This window comes from Cyprinodon variegatus, unplaced genomic scaffold (genome assembly GCF_000732505.1).
Source record: "Cyprinodon variegatus isolate N-32 unplaced genomic scaffold, C_variegatus-1.0 Scaffold20, whole genome shotgun sequence".
Lineage (NCBI taxonomy): Eukaryota > Metazoa > Chordata > Actinopteri > Cyprinodontiformes > Cyprinodontidae > Cyprinodon > Cyprinodon variegatus.
The window spans coordinates 830,778-843,190 of record NW_015150473.1 but is presented as its reverse complement, the minus strand read 5'-3'; the positions used below and the strand labels follow the sequence as shown (position 1 = coordinate 843,190).

The following is a 12,413-nucleotide window of genomic DNA, read 5'->3' as shown; positions in this document are numbered from 1 at the left end:
GGTCAGTTCATGATTGCTAGCCAGTGAGACTGTGTGGGCTGCATGAGCTGATACTAGTGCATCAATCTGGGATCTGGAAGATGGAAGTCCAGCTTGGATAACATCGGAAGGTAAACCTATCCATGATTAGCAAGCATGAAGTGACAGTGGAGAGGAAAAACTCCCCTTTGGGAAGAAACCTCTGGCAGAACCAGGCTGTCTTTTGTCTTTTGTGAATTTGAGTCCTTTTAAGATGAACTATGGATGCTGGCTGATCCGTGACGAAGGCGAATAGTAATGGTTTCCGCCTAGGTTCCATTTTTAAAAACTCCAGACATAAATCAATAAGCGATCTCTACCGCTGCCCTTTCAAGATACTCTCCATCCTATTAGTCTGGGCTTCAGCTATTTTTAAAGAAGAATGGGCAAAGATTCCCGTTTCCAGATATGTAAAGCTTGCAAATACATCTCCAATAAGACTTGCAACCAAAATTGTGGCAGTAGATGATCAATATAGATGAACAACAGCCTGCTCCACTATCGACTAAGGGCAGACTATTGAGTTTTCTGAGTTGAAATTTGAACGCTACTATGTAATACTTTAACAATTTGAGCAGTTTTTCTTTTCTTTTCTTTTTTTTTTTTAACAATATTACATTTTATGTTTAATGGTGTGATCATAGCAAATAGTATAAACAGCTGCAATGCAAAAATGATCCAGAAATAAGTCAACATTTCTTAAATTAAGTGTATTTACCCTACCTTTGGGCAGGTAAATAAGATGATCTGTCAATGGAATGAGTATTTTTACCCTTATTAGATAATTAGATAATATGCACTTGAAATAAGACAATGCAATTGTTTTTTTTTTCTCATTTTAAATGCAAATTGTCTTGTTCCATTGGCAAAGTTTCACACTTACCTCCTCAATTCAAGAAAAAAAACGCACTTATTTTAGGAAAACAATGACTTGTTGAGATTTACATTTTTTACCAGTGTGTCATGTTGTGAGATTTAGAAAAAAATATATAGGATAACATCAAAGCTTCATGCACAGTGTAAGCATGACAACCTTAAGCAATTGCGCAATACATAAATGACATTTGACCAAAAGGCAATAACACTGATGGTTTTATAATCCTGTATCAGTGCAGGATCACACTAGTGCTTGAATCCACTACTCCCAGAGAGATTTATGAAGTCTGCAGCTCCCGTTCAGTGCGCAGTGCATCAGCAGAGCGCCAGCAGCTGGCTCAAAGGACGAACAGCAGGTTGCCAGACTGAGCCTCAGAGCTATTTTAAACCGATTTCTCTCGTTCAAAAAAACGGTGATGTCAGCAGAGACTGGTCTACTTGTTGGATGAATCTCATTCATGTGGTAGTAAAGTCCTCTCTTTGCGAGGACGGAAGTTAAGTCACATGCGCATTGACGAGCTGGAGGGCTGCGTAATGGAGATCGTGGGAAAGGACAATAATTTGTGAACTGCGTACGGGAATGCCAGGAGGGAAGCGTTGGTTTGATACCCCGTGAGGGCACCCAGGTGGATCATCTGAGCAGCAATGAAGACGCACCCAGCAGCGTCTGTTTCCAGCTTTAGCGCGCACGGACTATGAATGAGGAATGACCAATGGTAAGTAAAGCCTGGGCTTCTTAAGCGCTCTAAAAACCAATCCGTCGGTGACGCACAAAATAAATTTACCCCATATTTACCCAGTAAATGTTAGGATAATTTTAACACCCAAGATTACAAAAAAATGTAGTTTAGATAAAAGGCATTCATTAAAAGGAAGGTGAAATGCAACATTACAGTGCCAGAGACAACTTACCCACAGCCACAAGCGTGCGCAACCGTCTCTCTGCCTTCTCAGCCGAGCGACTGGTGCAGTTGCTATAGGTTGTGGACTTAAATGGCTTTCCAAACAGGGGAATTCCGTATGAATAACTTCCCATCTGCCAGTCAGAAGGAAACTGATAGTTTCGGGATTTTGTCTTATTGGAAAGTTGTTATCAGGTTTACAGGAATAGAGGACGCGCCTAATAATCCTCGCCAGCTGAGATTTACAACAGTGGAGATAAGAGATAATCACAGTTAGACATTAATATGAAAATAACCTGTAAAAAAAAATTGTAATGCAAAAGCGTTGGTAGAATAACACTTATTTCTAAATTCATTGCATAAGAGCCTACTAGTTCTGGTGGATACATTTAATCAGACTTTAGTGTTAAGCCTGGTTAAAAGCTCACTTGGTAACTCCATTCTTTACAACTGGAAAAGTGTATCAATAAAATTGAATAGTTGTAGCTCTGTTAATGTTATGCAAAATGTTTTCATTAAATGCATCAGATGAGCTACCTTTACATACTGTAGGCTATAGAGCTGGAGCGGTGCGACCTATCTCTCTTTGAAGTGCGCTAAAATGTAAAGTAGGTGTACTAAATACAGGAACTTACAGCTATGCTGATGCACATTCTAAAGTAGCTGCATCCCATTCATTTTTCCCCCATTGTTTAAAAGAAAGCCTTAACATTAGTAGCTAAATATATTACAGCAGTTTTTTTTTTTTCTTTTTTTTTTTACAAGTATGTTTTTTTTTAAGGTGACTAAAAGTTGAGTTTGTAAACCTTCCAGGTTCTGTGTGATAAGTAAAAGCTTCCTATTCCTAATAACTGGTTTTGCCACCCTTGGTAGGATCAGATGTTTGCAAAAACTGGAAACAAGTCTTTCACATTGTGAAGGAAGTTTGTCCACTTTTTTTGCAGAGCTGCTCTGATTTAGCTCCCATGTTGTTTTTTGTATAAACAGCCTGTTAAAGGTCACCCTACAGCATCACATAGGTATGGGACTTTGACTAGACCACTGATTCCCAAAGTTGGGATCAACACTTATATTAAACTACACAATAGAAACGATAACTGTTTTTTGCTCATATAGATAAAACATCACAGCCATCACCTTGATTAATGCTGTTTTTGTTACTATGGGTACCTGGTGAAATGTTTGTATGCTGATCTAAATTTTTATGTCCATTCCAGTATGGAATTCCAGTATTATTTTGTAGGTAAGAACCCTTAATGTTTGGAAACCACGCTGTTCCAAAACCTTAACGTAATGTTGTTTCCTACAATTCAAAGCAGAAATGTCCTAAATGTTTTGGCACACTGTCCTTTCTTCGTAGCCAAACTAATTATTACTGGATATTCTCCTTCAATTGATGCTTCCAGTGTTTATGATCAATTATCCATGTCCTGAGACAGCAATCTAGACTGTCACGCCATGTTGTTTAAAGGCCTTGCTAGTTTTACACCAGCTGTAGAGGAATATGCAGATTCAACAAGTTTAGAATTATGTCTTCCTGGTCCGCAGAGTTTTTCTTTAAAGGCCTCAGGTATCATCAAGATGATGTATCGCATACTGTATTTGACTCAGAGCCTTTTTTTTGTAATTTTCGGTCAGTATTATTAATCATTGTGAAACTCCCTGTTTTGTGGCATTTTTGACTTTTTTTCCCCCAGTTTTCACAGTGCTACACAAACTAGCAGATAGTGTCCACTTCCTATAGCACTTTTTGGAAGTATTTAAGTGGTATTATAAAATACAAACAAAGGCTTTTGTTCTTTAGATTGATACTGAGTAAAATGTTGCTTAAGCTACAATATGAAGTAAAACATGAAAAAGAAGGCTTGCCTAAAGTTGAATGTTGTATCAGCACTGAATCATGGCTCTGCAGACATGATTGAATAAATAGGAATTATACTTTAATTGTTTATATCTCTTAATTGAGTTTCTATGTAACAACAGTGTGAAAAGTACGCTTAGTGTTTTTAATAATATTTGTGCAGATGTGGAGTTCTTAATGCAGCCCTGTCTTGAAAATAATAAGGTTTTATTGCAGCACTATGCAATATTTCAGTTTCTTTTTTTTTTGTTTTTTGTTTTTTTCTAATTGTAATTTGAATATTGAATTGAGTAGTGAAGTTTTATCCCCAGTTGATCAAGCTGGAAGCTAAGAGTGTTTCATTCATCCGTGCATTGCCAAATAAAGGAAGTGAGATACTAAGGACACAAAATATCCTGGCATTTCAGCACTTACTGGGGTTTAATTTTGCAAAGAGCTGGCTCCAATTTTACATGCATGTCATTTGATTACTCCAACATTTTAAGGTCATGCTAATTCCGATAAAGTACCTTACTAGTTTATGCATCAATGTCTCTGAATTTTCTGTTTGCATTATAGATTAAATACTTGTTTACTAACTTTTCTTTATTATTCTCTTCTCCATTTTCCCCACATATATTGAAGCCTCTTCTTTGCATCAGTCTCCTTGTTCTTGTGCTTCTACCACTGTCACTCTGCTGTGACAAAAACTTATCGGCATTTCAAGACCTTAGTATGATTTTACCAGCACAAATGGAAAATATTGTAAGTATCAATGAGTTCATAGCATTTTATGGATGTTGTATATGAAAGAGTGACAAAAATCTCACTGAACAAGCAAAACATATTTCAATTATTTAAGACTTTTGTGTCAATGTTTGTTTATTTTGAGATTAGGTAATTAAACTTTCCAGAAAGATACAAACGAATCATCCTTTTTTTGATGTTGTAAATTGGAAGATTTATTACTAAATCTCCAAAAGTAATATCCTTTTTTTTTTATTATTACTGCATATTTATTATTTTTTGTAAAAACCCTTGTGATGGTTATAATCAGTAATTGTTGTTTTTCTAATGAAATAAAACGAAAATGAAATTTTCAAGACCCAGTTAGAAAAACTCTAAATACAAGTAGACACGTTGGAACAAATATGCTAAAACTGAAGATGAGACTCTAACAACAGCATAGGTAACCTAATATTAGAAGAGTCTATGGTGTGTGTGTGTGTGTGTGTGTGTGTGTAACTAGTGACTAGTTACCTGTTATGAAAGCGAGTAAACCAAGACAAGGTAAGAAAACAAACTAACTGTTACTTTTTAATTTATTTAAGAGGAAAAATCTGACAAAGGAACTGAAAGACATATCCTGCCAAGAGCTGAAAAACAAAGTGCCAAACTGTACGGTGCAAACAGAGGAAGCTGTGAGTATAACTTCAGTTAGAGATTTGGGCACACCTTCTATCCTCCTTCAGGCGTGCCTGATCTTTTGACTGTGACACTACAACCCAGTTTTTGTAATTCCTTTTTTTTCCTTCCTCCTTAAAGTATGCAGACCTTAAGAAACAGAAACAATCTGTACAAAGGAGCCCTGTTTCTGTAATACAAGCAGAAAGTTTTTTAGTGAAGTTGCTGATATATAATTGAATGCAAGTGTCCAAACCATCATCTTCTACACAGTTACTTTTTCTATTTATTGTAGGTTAACATAAAGTGGGGACTAGCAAAATGAATGCAGATCTCACTTTCTTGCAGAAATATTCGCAGTGACTCACATATGATTTTCCTGCAGGATATTATGGAAACCCTGTTCTTGCAAGCCTGTGATATGTTTCGTCTAAAACTACAACCGATGAAAACAATGGCTGAAGTTGTCCAGACGTCATTAAAGCGCCACTGTCCTGTAAGTGCCCAAAGAGGAAATCAAACATGAGAATGTTTTTTTTTTTTTTTTCTCCCATGTGTTGATCTCTTCATGAGATGTGGAATTTATAATATTCAAAGGAATGTTGGCAGGCTATTATGTTTCCTTTTGTCAGGTAGAGGGTGACTCATCGTTCCTTAGTCATATGTTACTGGTTCATTTTCATCATGCATATGAACTGGCTTTTTGCTGCTTTGAACTAGGTAGAAAACATCCAATTCTCAGCTGGAAACTGAGAATCATGTGATTGTTGCATTTTATGTTTTCCTTTTATGTCGCCTTTAATTGTCTTCTGACTTTAGCTGCTGTACAAGAAAATGTGAAACAGCACTCTAAGGTTCTTCCTGGACTTAATGAAGCCAAGATCACGTTTTAGCAAAATGCTACTAATGGTTCCTCCTCTCACTAACAACCTTAGAGGACTGGTTTTCCACATTTTTTCTTGTGCATTAACTCTAGCACCGTGCACCAACCGGCTCTGTCCTTTTTTTTCTTTTTGGAGTTGTGCGCACTTGGTTTACTTGAATTGTTGACTTACTCTTATAATTAAAAGTTAACATACAAGCATGGTTTTTAACTAACACATGGTGGAAAATGTCTCCTGTTGTCCCTTGATAACCTTTATTTACACTACTCTCAAGCACACTGTTTTCGCTGTGCAGAATTTCTATGAGATTTGATGATGCAGCCTCATTGTTGAAGTCTGAGTCATGAGCTTTAGCAAAGTCAAAGCCTTTGTACTTCAACAGGCTTTGTACTATTGCCTCACATTGTGGCATGGTTTAAGGACTTCTTTATTTGATCTTAGACTAATTTATGTATTGCTGTTTGGATTAACGCAGCTGATTTATAAGGTAGAATAATCCTGACCTTGTTGGTTGATTTAATCAGCCAGATATCCCTTTCTATTTTTGTCTGTGAGAGTAAGAAATGTATGAATAAAACCCTTTATGTTTTATTCCAGTAGAATGATCATATATTACCTTTTTCTTTTTTTTACTACCTTCATCAATAAGTATGTTTTCAGTTTTGTTTGGTGGGTTTGTTGGTTAGCAGGATTAGTTGAAAAGTTCTGAACAGATTTTGATGACGTTTTTAACGGGGGTGTGCGTTGTGCCAAGGAATGATTCATTACATTTTAGTGATGATCCAGATCATTAATCCAAGTATAGGAAATTTTTAAAGTATAGTTTGTGAGATACAGTATGGATATTTGGAGGAACAAGCTGTTCCCCTAAGAACCAGAGCAACTGTGACCATTGACAGCTTCAGCATCTGATCAAAAAGTCCTGAATTATTATTCTGAAAAAGTCAAAGTCTTTATTTGCTGATCAACAAATAAAGCACAGTGCAGATCAAATGAAGAAGGTGAGAGCGGAACAGGCACCAATGAAACACGCCTTTTCTTGCTTGTAGACAGATTTTAAGGACATTTTTCAGAGGAGCGCCTCACGCCAAGGAACAATTCATTTAAACCTGGAAATGATCCAGGTAATGAGCGAGGAGATAGCTATAGCAAGTCCTAATTTGTGGCAAACTATGCGGCTCTGAGTGCTCTTGTGAATTCAGTTTTTGCTTTATTTGTTTTTACTGATATTATCTAAACTTTGCTTTATCTACGTATATAGCACTTTGGCCTCTGTGTATGTTTTAGGTGCTCTATAATCAAAGTGGATTGTTTTGGATAGGCATCCGTATGAAGTTCTCGTCTGGGGTAAAAACTCAGCAGTTGACAAAATAAAACAGGTAAAAGATAAAGTATGTATAGTGCTGCAAAATATCGGTTGTCTTTGGATTACCTTTAATTACCTTTAATTCCTCATTTAAATTTTTCATATGCTACAAAATACCTAAATAGTTTTTTTTCTAATAGGGAAAGGTATATTGACCTTCTTTCAGTCAGCTGGCTGGCAGTGGTGGAGGACAGGGAGGAGCAGTGCTACCTAACTCTATTATCTATACAAGTCTTTGGCATCTCATTAAAAAGGAACGTTTGTGGGAATGGTACGGCATTTTCACATTTTCCAAACCACAGAGCTGCTGATACATGGTTTTCTGTAATGCATTGTAGGCTGCACTATTAAAAAATTTAACTTTAAAGCTGAAAAGATTTTTAGGAAAACCAAAATTCCCTGTTTTTTGCCTTTGATTCTCTGCTAGTCGCAGGCGTCTGCATTTGGTTCATGTTTTTCTACCACATATGCTACATTTGCTGTAATGTCACCTTACACAATAATATTTCCAACCATGCTAAACATTAACTTTTCTTTTTTTTCTTGTCATTTCCATTACCTGTAATATGTTGCTTATACCTGACAGACAATACCACATGCGTATAAGAGCGGTACAAGGGCCGTCATGCGCAAAAGTAAACGCAATGAAATATGCGTCTAACTGCCTAACTGAAGCTATTTATTGCGTGAACAGCTGCTGTGTGGCAAACATAAAAAAAAAGACAAAGGAAATTCTTTGTTGTGTTTTTGAGAGATCTGACTGCCATTTCACCACATTTAACTGTGTGGATGCTGAGACCCAGAGAGCAATGATGGAGCAGGGATGTTAACAACTTTCCAGATTAAATTTATGCAGCACTTAAACATTTCAAAGCAGCTTTTAATCATATATGTCAGCACCTTTCCTCTCAACTCCAAAGGTAGAACACTAGATGCACCCCAGTGTATGGGACTGCAACAAGTGCAGATTATCATATGCCTCTATACGTCCTCTAACTACTACCACTTCTTACTGGGTTGCACAAAGTTGTGACAAATGCGACTTAGCCTTTGTCGTTCCTAGTGGAGACACTTTACAAAAGATCAGATACAAATTGGATTCAGAACCAACATATGAATATCGCACACGTGTGACCTGGAAATGCTGACCAGATCTAATGTTTATTAGTGCAAACAGAGCATCCGCATAGCACAGAGTGAAACAATGTTATTACAGAGTCAGTGCTGAGTTACCTGAATAGAAGCTGTAGTAATCATGTATAAGTGTTGCATATTTGCAGTTGCATACATGGGCAATTTGCAGTTTTCCAACATGCCCACAAAATCCAAGGCCCCCGTATTTGTTGAGAGATTCATTTAAGTATGCAGAGGTTTCAAACATGTATACAACACTGCAATAGATATTTCTGTAAAAAGCGAGACAGATTCTAGCTTATGTCTAAAATGTAGATATTCTTAGATTGGTAATGTTAAGACAATTTTTAAACTACACATTTGGTGTGTATGTATGTCCATTTTCCCTCTAGACTCATTTGTATCTCTATTTTTATTTAACAGACAAAACACCCCAGGTTACACAGAGGGGCGACGCCAAGAAACCGAGCAGGGAAGAAGATGAGAAAACTTTGCAAAGCTAATGCAATTCTGTCTTCCATGACTGTGTGCTACGAGAAGCTGAACATGCTATGCAGGACATGAGACCAAAACAAAAGAAAAGCTGCTGTCGGTCTCTCTGCACTGTGCTGTCGTTTCGGATTATGCAAGAAAAAGCTTCCAGTTAATTCAAGCTTTCCTGTAAAGTATCAGTGTATCCGTCTTGCTGCTGCTTTGGGTGTTGCACGACTTCTGACTCTTGAGATCAGTTTCCAAGCTAAACAGAAACAAGTCACAAGCCAAATGAAACAGAACTGCTCTTCCAAGTCTGACAGACTGAACTTTCTCACGGTGTGTGAAGGAGGAGCCTTGAGCTTTATGTTTCAGGTGCTGCAAAGAGGAACTTATACAAAAGGCATTTGAAAACAATAAGACAGTGGTTTAAGATGTGTTCATTGAATAACCTATTTCAGAAGATTAAGTTAAAAAGAAGCATTGGTGTTTTTACTTTCGGGAAAACAACCTGGAAATATGGTGTTCAAATGAAGTTTTGCTTTCACTTTGGAAAAGAATGGCCTGACTAGTCCCAACATATTTTTGTTATCTCTGTTATCTGTAGCCGGTTGTTTTGGGCCATTTCACGTCATCAGCGCTGTCTTCAGTGACAATGTGTTCATTACCTGCTTGCAATGATTGATATATTAAAAGCATATTTTACCACAGATGGCTGAGTGCAGCTCAGAGGCCTTATTACTTATGTGGGAGACATCGAAGAGGCCTTTCCCACAAGTTTAACTTGTGTTTAATGATACCTTTGTCAGTAAAAAAAAAAAGACAAGTCATGCTCAACCAGCAGATGTGTAGTATTTGTATGAGAAATGTAAAATAATAATAATGTAGGAATTCAGCCTTTGCTCTTTTTCTCTACTACTACTCTCATTGCTTCTTTTTTTCAAAGGTACTTTAATGTAGCATTTTAACCAGATGAAAGGTTCATTTCTAAGTATATATATATATATATATGTTGTATATGAGATTTCATTGGTTTCCCCTTCTATATTTATAATTAAAGATTTGTTTGTACCTATGACTCTAAATAATTTACTATAACATCCTTTAATTAAGCCCAAAAGGTCTTAGAAGCAAAATACGCATGAAATTACATATGTGAATTAAAGCAATTGTTTGCATTTGTTTTCTGTTTGTTAGAAAGGCATTGAGGAATATTTTTTTAGGTGGAACCACTATTTTAAATGTCACCAACTCTGATTTATTGATGACTAAACAAAGAGAAAAAAAAATATTTCGCCTTTTTTTTCCTAAATAAACACTGCAAAACACCATGAAACCCTATTTGAAACTCTGGATGAAGCCTCAGACTTTAAAGATCCTCATCTTGACTATAACTCAAGCAAATTTGGAACAAATTAGTTGAAGCATATTCGTTCCACAAAGGTTTTAGTGAGCAGTATGCTAGGTGGAAATGTGATTTTGGCAAAGTGGTGCCAAAAGTGGCCAAATTGTGCCAAATGCATTTTTCCACTCATAAAAGGGAATCTGGCCAGACAAATATGCTGATTTACATTATTGGAGACTTTATGCATAAGGCAAAACCTTCGCTCCTAAGATCTAGCCATTGTTTCATTGAAATTTACAACTGAACACACAATTCATCCTCTGACATGGGAGCTGGCTCAGAGCTCGTCTGCCTGGCTGTGTGTTTCCTGGACGGGGCCGCCTTTTACAGCTGCTTTTTATGTCTCTGCAGCTGCTTTTTGTATCTCTGCTTCTGTCTCCTTGAACTCCAGTTGGCCTCTGCAGATGGCCGCTCACACTGAGCCTGGTTCTGCTGGAGGTTTCTTCCTGTTAAAAGGGAGATTTTCCCTCTCCACTGTCGCTACAAGCATGCTTAGTGTGAGGGATCGTATTTGAGTCAATGCAATCAACCGGTTTTCCTTAGATAGAAAACTTTGAATCAATTTGACTGTATGGTCTGGTGAACTGTAAAGTGCCTTGAGATGACTTGTGTTGTGAATTGGCGCTATATAAATAAACTGAATTGAATTATATTACCAAACTGACTAGAAAATAAGAATAACACAGCAATCTTATGTAACGCGTGCTGGTTACATCACCTGAAATGGTCTCACATACCTCCTTGGAAAGGTCTGAGCCTCTAGTTTCCAAAGATACTTGCCATTGGGGGGTGGGGCTAAAAATGAATACCTGCTGTTACATTACTCCCGCAGTCACACAAGTCAGGTGGAATTTGTGAAAAGTATGTTTTAGAATTTTTAAAGCCCAATTTGAAAGGCATGTGGATGAAACATGTGACTGTGTTTAGGTCATTTCTATAAATAGATTTACATGAGCAGGTATCAGATGGGCCCAGTACCGGGCCGCTGGGCTCAAGGGGTTAAGGCCTCCATTTTCTTATGCAACACTCAGAAAGGAAAACCAATCTCTTTAAAGACATTTATTGATGTTTGATATACATAGCAACAAGCGCACAACCAGATATAGTGTTAAATGCTGCTAACAGAGCGAAAAAAATCCAACATGTTTGGTTTATTTAAATATTTCTAATTTTATTACATGTTAATTTTTATTATTGTAAAAAAAAAAGAACAAATAGTTTAGGCAGAACTCACAAACATAGACTGAACTATAATGGGCTTAATAGTGACTACAAGAGGAATTTAAAAAAGTTGCAATGCATTTACATGTTTTAAACAAATTTAAATAAACACGGAGACAAAATCCTCAAATCAGTTCGTAAAAATGAAATCAATTAAGAAAATAAATAAACGCTACCATATAAAACAATGAAAAAGAGAGGGAAAGATTCAATGCTACATTTGTCTTTAACTGTAGTATTATTGGACATTTTGCCACTAAAGTAAAATTAAATAGAGCGCTAAGCTTTTATATCTAATTTGTATTAGGAGTAGCCCCTGTCTAGATAAGAAGTGATATGCTACAACCTTTTTTTTTTCCATTTTAAAAGCGAAGCTGCTTCTTCTTCAGTAGTCAGTGATATTGCACTTTTATATGAAAACCTATTTTTAGAGCGGAAAACTAAAAGAGTTTCAGGTTGGGACAGAAATTAAAGGGTAAATCAAACCCATCTCCAACAAGCTGCACCTCATCTTATTTTTGCAATTGTGCAAAATACTTCTAAACGTGGATTTTCACACATTTGATCATCTCAGGATAGTAACGTTACTCACATACATGAGAAGAGTTTTGCAAGTTCAGCAGTGAGAGCAAAGCTAGGATAATTTGGTTAGGATCTGCGCTCAGACAAAACAATCTAGTTGGGACTGTTGTCTTGTGCACAGGGCTTTAGCTGTGCCCTCCAGCAACCAAAAAAAAAAGAAAATCCAGCAGGGTGTGTGAAATCAAAAATGGAAAATGTATTTTTTTTCTTCATTGTTTATCAGCTTTGGTGATATTCCTAACTGCAAATTGAGCACAGGTGCATCCCAACTTTCCTCTCCCTTCTCTGACTTTTGACCTCCATCAGATAC

The 12,413-nt window shown here is 36.8% G+C and overlaps 1 long non-coding RNA gene across 1 annotated transcript; it reads left to right on the top strand.

The window, feature by feature from the left end:
* Positions 1-1,179: 1,179 nt before the first annotated feature.
* Positions 1,180-9,929, top strand: LOC107094050. The gene is made up of 5 exons (XR_001481649.1): positions 1,180-1,610; positions 4,282-4,401; positions 4,968-5,057; positions 5,426-5,536; positions 8,848-9,929. It is a non-coding gene; the product is annotated as an uncharacterized LOC107094050 (long non-coding RNA).
* Positions 9,930-12,413: the final 2,484 nt, after the last annotated feature.